The sequence below is a fragment of the Oncorhynchus clarkii genome, chromosome 28 (genome assembly GCF_045791955.1).
Source record: "Oncorhynchus clarkii lewisi isolate Uvic-CL-2024 chromosome 28, UVic_Ocla_1.0, whole genome shotgun sequence".
Lineage (NCBI taxonomy): Eukaryota > Metazoa > Chordata > Actinopteri > Salmoniformes > Salmonidae > Oncorhynchus > Oncorhynchus clarkii.
Window position 1 is genome coordinate 36,304,310 of NC_092174.1, and position 13,507 is coordinate 36,317,816.

General features: G+C 42.8%; 1 protein-coding gene across 1 annotated transcript in view; it reads right to left on the minus strand.

Moving 5' to 3' along the window:
* Positions 1–12,283, minus strand: part of LOC139386879 (leucine-rich repeat and immunoglobulin-like domain-containing nogo receptor-interacting protein 3) — an 83,091-nt gene extending 70,808 nt beyond the window's left edge. Inside the window, exon 1 of the mRNA XM_071132741.1 lies at positions 11,353–12,283. The gene's annotated coding sequence lies outside the window, so the exon portion shown is untranslated. The remainder of the gene's footprint in view (positions 1–11,352) is intronic.
* Between the last annotated feature and the right edge of the window lie 1,224 nt (positions 12,284–13,507).

A 13,507-nucleotide genomic window follows, 5' to 3' on the forward strand; every position in this document is an offset into this window, starting at 1 on the left:
TACTGACTTCCTAGAACACTCTGTCCTCCCTCCTTTCTCTCCTCCGTCCTTTCTCTCTCTCTCCTCCATCCTTTCTTTCTTCTCCCTCTGTCCTTTCCCCTCTCTCCACCCTCCTTTCCCCTCTCTCCTCCCTCCTTTTCCCTCTTTCCTCCCTCTGTCCTTTCCACTCTCTCCTCCCTAATTTCTCTCTCCTCCCTCCTCCCTCTCTCCTCCCTCCTTTCTCTCTCCTCCCTCCCTCCTTTCTCCTCCCTCTGTTCTCTCTCCTCCTTCCCTCAATTCTCTCTCCTTCTTTTTTTCTCTCTATCCTCCCTACTTTCTCTCTCCTTACATCCCTTCTTCCTACGTCTGTCCTTCCCACTTCTCCTCCCTCCCTCCTTTCTCCTCCCTCCTCCCTCCTTTCTCTTTCCTCCCTCCTTTCTCTCTCTCCTCCCTCCTTTCTCTCGCTCCTCCCTCATTTTCTCCCCCTCCTCCACATGCTTGTGTTAAACCATCAATCTCTCTCTCTCTCCATTTCTCCCCTTGGGTGGGTAAATAAATCGTCACCTCCCTGCTGTGCCCTGAGACCAGAGAGAGACATCAGTATTCTCTGTCTGCCAATGCAGAGGCTAAGCATTTCACATCCTTTACTCTGTTCTTTCCTATTTCCATTCCTCATCCCACCTTCCTCTCTCTTTTTCCAGTGTTCTCAATCATTTTCTCTGTTTCTGTTAAACAGTGCATTCAGAAAGTATTCAGACCCCTTCCCTTTTTCCACATTTTGTTACGTTACAGCCTTATTCTAAAATGGATTAAATACATTTTTCCCTCATCAATGGTTGGACATGGTTTAGAAAGGCACACACCTGTCTACATAAGGCCCCACAGTTGACAGAGCATGCCAAAGTAAAAACCAAGCCATGAGGTCGAAGGAGACAGGATTGTGTCGAGGCACAGATCTGGGGAAGTGCACCAAACACCTTTCTGTAGCATTGAAGGTCCCCAATAACACAGTGACCTCCATCATTATTAAATTAAAGCAGTTTGGAACCACCAAGACTCTTCCTAGAGCTGGCCGCCTGGCAACACTGAGCAATCAGGAGAGAAGGACCTTGGTCAGGGAGGTGACCAAATCAAATCAAATTGTATTGGTCACATACACATGGTTAGCAGATGTGAGTGTAGTGAAATGCTTGTGCTTCTACTTCCGACAGTGCAGTAATCTCTAACAAGTAATCTAACAATTCCCCAACAACTACCTAATACACACAAATCTAACAAGTAATCTAACAATTCCCCAACAACTACCTAATACACACAAATCTAACAAGTAATCTAACAATTTCCCAACAACTACCTAATACACACCAATCTAAAGGGGTGAATGAGAATATGTACATATAAGTATATAGATGAACGATGGCCGAGCGGCATAGGCAAGGTGCAATAGATGGTATAAAATACAGTATATACATGTGATATGAGTAATGTAAGATATGTAAACATTATTAAAGTGGCATTATTTAAAGTGGCATTATTTAAAGTGGCATTGATTAAAGTGACTAGTGATCCATTTATTAAAGTGTCCAGTGATTGTGTCTCAATGTAGGCAGCATCACTGAGTTAGTGATTTCTGTTTAGCAGTCTGATGGCCTTGAGATATAAACTGTTTTTCAATCTCTCGGTCCCAGCTTTAATGCAGCTGTACTGACCTCGCCTTCTGGATGATAGCGGGATGAACAGGCAGTGGCTCGGGTGGTTGTTGTCCTTGATTATCTTTTTTGTCTTCCTGTGACATCGGGTGCTATTGGTGTCATGGAGGGCAGGTAGTTTGCCCCCTCTGTTGCGCCTTCTTCACCATGCTGTCTGTGTGGGTGGACCATTTCAGTTTGTCTGTGATGTGTACGCCCAGGAACTTTCCACCTTCTTCACTGCTGTCTCTTCGATGTGGATAGGGGGGTGCTCCCTCTGCTGTTTCATCAACTCCTTTTTTTTGTTGACGTTGAGTGAGAGGTTGTTTTCCTGACACCATACCCCGAGGGTCTCGTCGTTGGTGATCAAGCCCACTACTATTGTGTCGTCTGCAAACTTGATGATTGAGTTGGAGGCGTGCATGGCCACACAGTCGTGGGTGAACAGGGAGTACAGCAGAGGGCTGAGCACACACCCTTATGGGACCCCAGTGTTGAGGATCAGCGAAGTGGAGATGTTGTTTTCAACCTTCATCACCTGGGGGCGGCCTGTCAGAAAGTCCAGCACCCAGTGGTCACTCTGACAGAGCTCCAAAGTTCCTCTGTGGAGATGGGAGAACCTTCCAGAAGGACAACCATCTCTGCAGCACTCCACCAATCGGCATTTATGGTAGAGTGGCCAGACAAAAGGCGCATGACAGCCCGCTTGGAGTTTGCCAAAAGGCACCTAAAGGCACCATCCGTACGGTGAAGCATGGTGGTGGCAGCATCATGCTATGGGGATGTTTTTCAACAGCAGGGACTGGGAGACTAGTCATGATCGGAAAGCTGAACGGAACAAAGTACAGAGAGATCCTTGATGAAAACCTGCTCTAGAGCGCTCAGGACCTAGGGCGAAGGTTCACCTTCAAAAAGGACAATGACCCTAAGCACACAGCCAAAACATTGCAGGAGTGGCTTCAGGACAAGTCTCTGAATGTCCTTGAGTGGCCCAGCCAGAGCCCAGACTTGAACCTGATCAAATATCTCTGGAGAGACCTGAAAATAGCTGTGCAGCAACACTCCCATCCAACCTGACAGAGCTTTAGAGGATCTGCAGAGAAGAATGGGAGAAACACCCCAAATACAGGTGTGCCAAGCTTGTAGCGTCATACCCAATAAGTTTTTTTTATATGTTTGCAATAATTTCTTAAAAACAGTTTTTGCTTTGTCATTATGGGTTACTGTGTGTAGATTGATGAGAAACATTTTTTAAAATACATTTTAGATTAAGGCGGTAACGTAACAAGAAGTGGAGAAAGTCAAGGGGTCTGAATTCTTTCCGAATGCACTGTATACCCCTCTACATCTATGTTCAATCGCTCTCTCTCTTTCTTTTCCACCTTTTCACTCCATCATGGCATAGCTCAGCAGCTCAGCAGCTCAGCAGCTCAGCAGCTCAGCAGCTCAGCAGCTCAGCAGCAGCAATAGCGTGGCCCAGGCAGCCTTCACACTAACTCCACTAAAGGGGTGTGTGTGTCTCTGTGTGTGTGTGTGTGTGTTACAGTTCTGTACTAACAGGGTTATAGGTGGGCTCATTACTTCTGGAGCCAGATGTAATTACTTGACTATTTCATGCTCTCTGGCTGGCACAGAGAGAGAGAGAGAGACAGAGAGAGAGAGACACGGAGAGACAGAGAGAGAGAGAGAGAGAGAGAGAGAGAGAGAGAGAGAGAGAGAGAGAGAGAGAGAGAGAGAGAGAGAGAGAGAGAGAGAGAGAGAGAGAGAGAGAGAGAGAGAGAGACAGAGAGAGAGAGACAGAGAGAGACAGAGAGAGAGAGAGAGAGACAGAGAGAGAGAGAGAGACAGAGAGAGACAGAGAGAGAGAGAGACAGAGAGACAGAGAGAGAAACAGACAGAGAGAGAGAGACAGAGAGAGAGAGAGAGAGAGAGAGAGACAGAGAAATAGAGAGAGAGAGAGACAGAGAGAGAGAGAGAGAGAGAGAGAGAGAAACAGACACAGAGAGAGAGAGAGAAACAGAGAGAGAGAGAGAGAGAGAGAGGGCAAAAGAAGGAGAGAAGGAGGCATGGATAAGAACAGAGGGAAATGCATACTCACACCATGTCCAAAGAGAGAGTCAAATAATAGGGAGATACTGCCAGTCCACTGGCAGGACTCCACTAATTGTGAATATACAGTGTTTGTGTTGTAGTGGAAATTCCAACCAGAAGAAGAGAGACTGTAGATTCTTCAAACAGCAACTTTATTATAAGATTTGCAAAAATGGAGCGATCAACAATCACTCAAATAGTCTAGAGTTAAAAGCCCAATGAACAGAGTTGGCTTTCAGCTTTTATAGAAAGTACAACCTCTTTTGTCTACGTAGCGGTTTAGCAGATGTGTAGAAACAGGGACGGAACATTGTGTGTAAATGTGATTTAGATAGCTGAAGTTGCCGCAATTGTCTGTTCCTTACTGCAAGTTTCCACACAGCTAAATTCCTGTAGATTGTGAAAGCATGACGTCACATACTGCGGTCGCACCCAAACGGCTCTTATCTGTATCCCCAGACTTATGACTAAGTCACACAAGACACGCCTGTATCAGCAAAAAACACTAACATATAACAATGGACAATTCCCGAAGTAAATACAGCATGGCATGTCTAAATAAAATTTCCCACTACAGTGTGTGTGTGTGTGTGTGTGTATGTGTTTGTGTGTGACGGTTCAATGTTTACCAGATGGAGGTCCTGATCTGAGAGGAGAGCAGAGTTGGTCTGGACTTCCTTCTAATGGACATTTCTATCAAAAAGGGAAATGTCTGGCAAAACAATGACTTGATATAAGAATAGGAAAAAAGGTTGCAGATTGTTGGGGAGGATCTTGCATCAACATGTTTGTCTTCCTGTTAGGGGCATTGCAAAGCCGATTTCCAATTAGGCACAACTCTCCTGTTTAGGACCCACAGTCAGACTGACCATATGGTTGTAGGGCTGGCCAGCTTCAGTAATTGGTGTGTATTTTGGGGGTGAATGTAACATTTCTCCAGCCAGACTAACCCCTTGGAAACACACAGGGAACACTCTGATACACAAGACTTGATAGAAGGAGGAGATGAAAACTGACCAGATAGAGAAGGAGAGGAAGGGGAAGAGGGGGGGGGGAGAGAGAGAGTAATGGAGATTGAGAAAGAGAGCGAGAGACAATGATGTGTGATGTAACAGTGCTTCTGGCAGCGAGGAGAAAAAAAACCTGATTGCCACTGTCATAACATATTATGATCACTTACGTCAGGTTACGACAGCTGACCTTAACAAGGTCAGGTTAGGTCATTAGCAGCCACCAATCCAGCCATGGTTAGTATCGCTTCAGCCCCAAATCAACATACGTTTTAACACAGTAAGTCAATATTGTTGCTTTATCACACAAGACAAAACTTAATGGAAGCACTGTATTATCACTAGGTTGTTACTAGACTATTACCATGTTTTAAATCAGGGCTGAGCAGAATATCATCACTGTATTATCACTAGGTTGTTACTAGACTATTACCATGTTTTAAATCAGGGCTGGGCAGAATATCATCACTGTATTATCACTAGGTTGTTACTAGACTATTACCATGTTTTAAATCAGGGCTGAGCAGAATATCATCACTGTATTATCACTAGGTTGTTACTAGACTATTACCATGTTTTAAATCAGGGCTGAGCAGAATATCATCACTGTATTATCACTAGGTTGTTACTAGACTATTACCATGTTTTAAATCAGGGCTGAGCAGAATATCATCACTGTATTATCACTAGGTTGTTACTAGACTATTACCATGTTTTAAATCAGGGCTGAGCAGAATATCATCACTGTATTATCACTAGGTTGTTACTAGTCTATTACCATGTTTTAATTCAGGGCTGAGCAGAATATCATCACTGTATTATCACTAGGTTGTTACTAGACTATTACCATGTTTTAAATCAGGGCTGAGCAGAATATCATCACTGTATTATCACTAGGTTGTTACTAGACTATTACCATGTTTTAAATCAGGGCTGGGCAGAATATCATCACTGTATTATCACTAGGTTGTTACTAGACTATTACCATGTTTTAAATCAGGGCTGAGCAGAATATCATCACTGTATTATCACTAGGTTGTTACTAGACTATTACCATGTTTTAAATCAGGGCTGAGCAGAATATCATCACTGTATTATCACTAGGTTGTTACTAGACTATTACCATGTTTTAAATCAGAGCTGAGCAGAATATCATCACTGTATTATCACTAGGTTGTTACTAGACTATTACCATGTTTTAAATCAGGGCTGAGCAGAATATCATCACTGTATTATCACTAGGTTGTTACTAGACTATTACCATGTTTTAAATCAGGGCTGGGCAGAATATCATCACTGTATTATCACTAGGTTGTTACTAGACTATTACCATGTTTTAAATCAGGGCTGAGCAGAATATCATCACTGTATTATCACTAGGTTGTTACTAGACTATTACCATGTTTTAAATCAGGGCTGAGCAGAATATCATCACTGTATTATCACTAGGTTGTTACTAGACTATTACCATGTTTTAAATCAGGGCTGAGCAGAATATCATCACTGTATTATCACTAGGTTGTTACTAGACTATTACCATGTTTTAAATCAGGGCTGAGCAGAATATCATCACTGTATTATCACTAGGTTGTTACTAGACTATTACCAAGTTTTAAATCAGGGCTGAGCAGAATATCATCACTGTATTATCACTAGGTTGTTACTAGACTATTACCATGTTTTAAATCAGGGCTGGGAAGAATATCATCACTGTATTATCACTAGGTTGTTACTAGACTATTACCATGTTTTAAATCAGGGCTGAGCAGAATATCATCACTGTATTATCACTAGGTTGTTACTAGACTATTACCATGTTTTAAATCAGGGCTGAGCAGAATATCATCACTGTATTATCACTAGGTTGTTACTAGACTATTACCATGTTTTAAATCAGGGCTGAGCAGAATATCATCACTGTATTATCACTAGGTTGTTACTAGACTATTACCATGTTTTAAATCAGGGCTGAGCAGAATATCATCACTGTATTATCACTAGGTTGTTACTAGACTATTACCATGTTTTAAATCAGGGCTGGGCAGAATATCATCACTGTATTATCACTAGGTTGTTACTAGACTATTACCATGTTTTAAATCAGGGCTGAGCAGAATATCATCACTGTATTATCACTAGGTTGTTACTAGACTATTACCATGTTTTAAATCAGGGCTGAGCAGAATATCATCACTGTATTATCACTAGGTTGTTACTAGACTATTACCATGTTTTAAATCAGGGATGAGCAGAATATCATCACTGTATTATCACTAGGTTGTTACTAGACTATTACCATGTTTTAAATCAGGGCTGGGCAGAATATCATCACTGTATTATCACTAGGTTGTTACTAGACTATTACCATGTTTTAAATCAGGGCTGAGCAGAATATCATCACTGTATTATCACTAGGTTGTTACTAGACTATTACCATGTTTTAAATCAGGGCTGAGCAGAATATCATCACTGTATTATCACTAGGTTGTTACTAGACTATTACCATGTTTTAAATCCGGGCTGAGCAGAATATCATCACTGTATTATCACTAGGTTGTTACTAGACTATTACCATGTTTTAAATCAGGGCTGAGCAGAATATCATCACTGTATTATCACTAGGTTGTTACTAGACTATTACCATGTTTTAAATCAGGGCTGAGCAGAATATCATCACTGTATTATCACTAGGTTGTTACTAGACTATTACCATGTTTTAAATCAGGGCTGAGCAGAATATCATCACTGTATTATCACTAGGTTGTTACTAGACTATTACCATGTTTTAAATCAGGGCTGAGCAGAATATCATCACTGTATTATCACTAGGTTGTTACTAGACTATTACCATGTTTTAAATCAGGGCTGAGCAGAATATCATCACTGTATTATCACTAGGTTGTTACTAGACTATTACCATGTTTTAAATCAGGGCTGAGCAGAATATCATCACTGTATTATCACTAGGTTGTTACTAGACTATTACCATGTTTTAAATCAGGGCTGGGCAGAATCTGCAGGAGCAGAATATCATTACGGATTATTTGCAATGATACAAATACAATAATGCTTGCAATTTTAGCCTAAATAATATACTCATCATAATGAGCTGACCCAAAGGAGCACATGGCGTAACACAGCACAACAACATAACAGACAGACAGCAACAACAACCAGACAGACAGACAGCAACAACAACCAAACAGACAGACAGACAGACAGACAGACAGACAGACAGACAGACAGACAGACAGACAGACAGCAACAACAACCAGACAGACAGACAGCGAGAGACAGCTACAACAACCAAACAGACAGACAGCGAGAGACAGCTACAACAACCAAACAGACAGACAGCGAGAGACAGCTACAACAACATAACAGACAGACAGCGAGAGACAGCTACAACAACCAAACAGACAGACAGCGAAAGACAGCTACAACAACCAAACAGACAGACAGAAAGACAGACATACAGCATAACACATCACAACAGCCAAACAGACAGACAGCTACAACAACCAAACAGACAGACAGCGAGAGACAGCTACAACAACCAAACAGACAGACAGCCAGAGACAGATAGACAAGACAGACAGACAGACAGAGACAGACACAAACAGACAGACAGACAGACAGCTACAACAACATAACAGACAGACAGAAAGACAGCTACAACAACATAACAGACAGACAGCTACAACAACAAAACAGACAGACAGCTAGAGACAGCTACAACAACATAACAGACAGACAGCTAGAGACAGCTACAACAACATAACAGACATACAGCTAGAGACAACTACAACAACATAACAGACAGACAGCGAGAGACAGCTACAACAACATAACAGACAGACAGCTAGAGACAGCTACAACAACATAACAGACAGACAGCGTGAGACAGCTACAACAACATAACAGACAGACAGCTAGAGACAGCTACAACAACATAACAGACAGACAGCTAGAGACAGCTACAACAACATAACAGACAGACAGCTAGAGACAGCTACAACAACATAACAGACAGACAGCTAGAGACAGCTACAACAACATAACAGACAGACAGCTAGAGACAGCTACAACAACATAACAGACAGACAGCGTGAGACAGCTACAACAACATAACAGACAGACAGCTAGAGACAGCTACAACAACATAACAGACAGACAGCTAGAGACAGCTACAACAACATAACAGACAGACAGCGAGAGACAGCTACGACAACATAACAGACAGACAGCGAGAGACAGCTACAACAACCAAACAGACAGACAGCGAGAGACAGCTACAACAACATAACAGACAGACAGCGAGAGACAGCTACGACAACATAACAGACAGACAGGTAGAGACAGCTACAACAACATAACAGAGGAAATCCTACAAGCACTATTTTATAGGCTGTAAATCATATTCATAAAGTTGTAGATGAAATGTGGCAGTGTTACAGCCACGGGACATATGTGTTTACACTCAGCATCGTGACATACAGTACACGTACATCATTCCATACATCATCACGACAGCCTGGGAAATCAGCTATGAAATGCTGCTGGCAGTATAGCATAGCATTCATGACAGAGGGTTGAGCTGTGCTGTCTGCAAACTCAACTCTACCAACTCCCCATACAGTAGGCTACCAATTACTTATTTGGTTGGATACAACTACAATTACAGCTACCAATCACTTCTCTGGTTGGATACAACTACAATTACAGCTACCAATCACTTCTCTGGTTGGATACAACTACAATTACAGCTACCAATCACTTCTCTGGTTGGATACAACTACAATTACAGCTACCAATCACTTCTCTGGTTGGATACAACTACAATTACAGCTACCAATCACTTCTCTGGTTGGATACAACTACAATTACAGCTACCAATCACTTCTCTGGTTGGATACAACTACAATTACAGCTACCAATTACTTCTCTGGTTGGATACAACTACAATTACATCTACCAATCACTTCTCTGGTTGGATACAACTACAATTACAGCTACCAATTACTTCTCTGGTTGGATACAACTACAATTACAGCTACCAATTACTTCTCTGGTTGGATACAACTACAATTACAGCTACCAATCACTTCTCTGGTTGGATACACCTACAATTACAGCTACCAATCACTTCTCTGGTTGGATACAACTACAATTACAGCTACCAATTACTTCTCTGGTTGGATACAACTACAATTACAGCTACCAATCACTTCTCTGGTTGGATACAACTACAATTACAGCTACCAATTACTTCTCTGGTTGGATACAACTACAATTACAGCTACCAATTACTTCTCTGGTTGGATACAACTACAATTACAGCTACCAATCACTTCTCTGGTTGGATACAACTACAATTACAGCTACCAATCACTTCTCTGGTTGGATACAACTACAATTACAGCTACCAATTACTTCTCTGGTTGGATACAACTACAATTACATCTACCAATCACTTCTCTGGTTGGATACAACTACAATTACAGCTACCAATTACTTCTCTGGTTGGATACAACTACAATTACAGCTACCAATTACTTCTCTGGTTGGATACAACTACAATTACAGCTACCAATCACTTCTCTGGTTGGATACACCTACAATTACAGCTACCAATCACTTCTCTGGTTGGATACAACTACAATTACAGCTACCAATTACTTCTCTGGTTGGATACAACTACAATTACAGCTACCAATCACTTCTCTGGTTGGATACAACTACAATTACAGCTACCAATTACTTCTCTGGTTGGATACAACTACAATTACAGCTACCAATTACTTCTCTGGTTGGATACAACTACAATTACAGCTACCAATCACTTCTCTGGTTGGATACAACTACAATTACAGCTACCAATTACTTCTCTGGTTGGATACAACTACAATTACAGCTACCAATTACTTCTCTGGTTGGATACAACTACAATTACAGCTACCAATTACTTCTCTGGTTGGATACAACTACAATTACAGCTACCAATTACTTCTCTGGTTGGATACAACTACAATTACAGCTTCAGCTACCAATTCACTGCAGACAATCATCCAATATAACCCACAGGTCTCACACACACTCGCTCACATTCATCCACAGGTAAGCACACACACGCTCACATTCATCCACAGGTAAGCACACACACTCACTCACATTCATCCACAGGTAAACACACACACTCGCTCACATTCATCCACAGGTAAACAATCACACTCGCTCACATTCATCCACAGGTAAACACACACACTCGCTCACATTCATCCACAGGTAAACACACACACTCCTCTTTCTCTCTTGCATCTGTTCTCTCTCTCCTAACCCTGGTGAGAGAGTGTCAGACTGGTCAGGGTAGAGAGCCGCATAATGACACACACACAGTCATCTATTGACCTCAGTATGTTTATGAGTTGGTATGTTTATGTCTGTGTGTATGAGTATGTGCAAATATCTGATTGCATCTGTGTGTGCGTGTGTTTGTGTGTGTGTCACGTTTACACCTTTGTGTATTATGAGTGCGTGTGTGTGTGTGTTTGGCTCATGGTTACTGTCAGTAGAAGTTAACTCACCCCGGACTGAAGCGTGGTCCCTGTTCCCTCCTCATCGGTGCCTGTGTGTGTGTGTGATGTGTGTGTGATGTTTGTTCCGTGTGATGTGTGTGTGTGTTCCCCGACACTGTGTCCCTCTCTTGTCTCTGTCCATATGTTTGAGAAGCTCTACACGTGCCAGTCTTCCTCTCCTCCAATCCTCTGGTCTTCAGATCCCTTTTTCTCTCTCTCTTCGTCAGTGTCCCTCGTTCTCAGCCTCTAGTATCAGCAGCTGTGCCAAACAAGCCACTCATCCCTCCTTCCTTCACTGTCTTCTACGTCTCTCTTCCAGTTTTTTTGCAAAAACACACAGACGGAGGAGGGGCGGGGTGTGGGATCTCCTCCCAAGAGACGGTGCTCCTCAGTGGGGGTGTGTGTTCACCGTCTCCCCTGGAATGGGTCTGGTTCTCTGTCTGTGTGTGAGAGAGAAAGGGAGCTCTGTTGCTGTAGCTGTTGACTCTGCCTCTTTTACAGGGTGCGTCTCTCTCAGTGTCAGCGTCTCACTCGCTCTCGCTCTTTCCCTACTCTTTCTCTCTCCCTTCTCTTTCTCTCGCTCTCTCCCTTCTCTAGCTCTCTCCCTGCTCTTTCTCTCTCTCTCGCTCTATTTCCTTTTCTTTCTTTCTCTCTCTCTCACTCTCTCTTTGCCTCTGTCTCCCAGTCTCTTCTCTCTCAAGCTCTATCCGCCTCTTTCTCTCTGTCTCTCTCTTTTGCTCTCTCCCACTCTCTCTTCATCGCACTCTCTCTATATCTCTCCCTCTTTCTCTGTCTCTCTCTCTCTCTCTCTCTCTCTCTCTCTCTCTCTCTCTGTCTCTCTCTCTCTCTCTCTCTCTCTCTCTCTCTCTCTCTCTCTGTCTCTCTCTCTCTCTCTCTCTCTCTCTCTCTCGCCACTCTCTGTCTAACTGTCTCTGCCTATCGCTGCTGTTGGGCTCAGGGCTAAGGGATCTTCTTGCAAGAGTCAGAACAAATTCGTAACATTGTAATACATAAATGTCAACCAATCACATGTTTGAGGGAGTGAGAGAGAGAGAGACAGAGATACAGAGAGACAGATAGAGACAGAGAGAAAGAGAGAGACAGACACATAGAGAGAGAGAGAGAGAGAGAGACAGAGACAGAGACAGAGACAGATACAGAGGGAGGGAGGGAGGGAGGGAGGGAGGGAGGGAGGGAGGGAGGGAGGGAGGGAGGGAGGGAGGGAGGGAGGGAGGGACAGAAAGACAGAGAGAGAGAGAGAGAGAGAGAGAGAGAGAGAGAGAGAGAGAGAGAGAGAGAGAGAGAGAGAGAGAGAGAGAGAGACAGAGAGAGAGAGAGAGAGACAGAGACACACCTCACTTGCTTTGGCAATGTTAACACATGTTTTCCATGCCAATAAAGCCCTTGAATTGAATTGAATTGAGACACAGAGAGAGAAAGAGAGAGAGAGAGAGAGAGAGAGGGAGGGAGACATAGACACAAAGACAGAGAGAATTCTCTGTGTACAACGTAGAACACCAAATAATGCATGCAGAGCAGAATTAGGTCGATACCCACTAATTATCCAAATCCAGAAAAGAGAGGTTAAATTCTACAATCACCTAAAAGGAAGCGATTCCCAAACCTTCCATAACAAAGCATCACCTACAGAGTGATGAACCTGGAGAAGAGTCCCCAAAGCAAGCTGGCCCAGGAGAGCAGCACAATTAGACCCAACCAAATCATGAGAAAACAAAAAGATAATTATTTGACACATTGGAAAGAATTAACAAAAAAACAGAGCAAACTAGAATGCTATTTGGCCCTAAACAGAGAGTACACAGTGGCAGACTACCTGACCACTGTGACTGACCCAAACTTAAGGAAAGCTTTGACTATGTACAGACTCAGCCTTGCTATTGAGAAAGGCCGCCGTAGGCAGACCTGGCTCTCAAGAGAAGACAGGCTATGTGCACACTGCCCACAAAATGAGGTGGAAAGTAAGCTGCACTTCCTAACCTCCTGCCCAATGTATGACCATATTAGAGACACATATTTCCCTCAGATTACACAGATCCACAAAGAACTCGAAAACAAATCCAATTTTGATAAACTCCCACATCTACTGGGTGAAATACCACAGTGTGCCATCACAGCAGCAAGATGTGTGACCTGTTGCCACAAG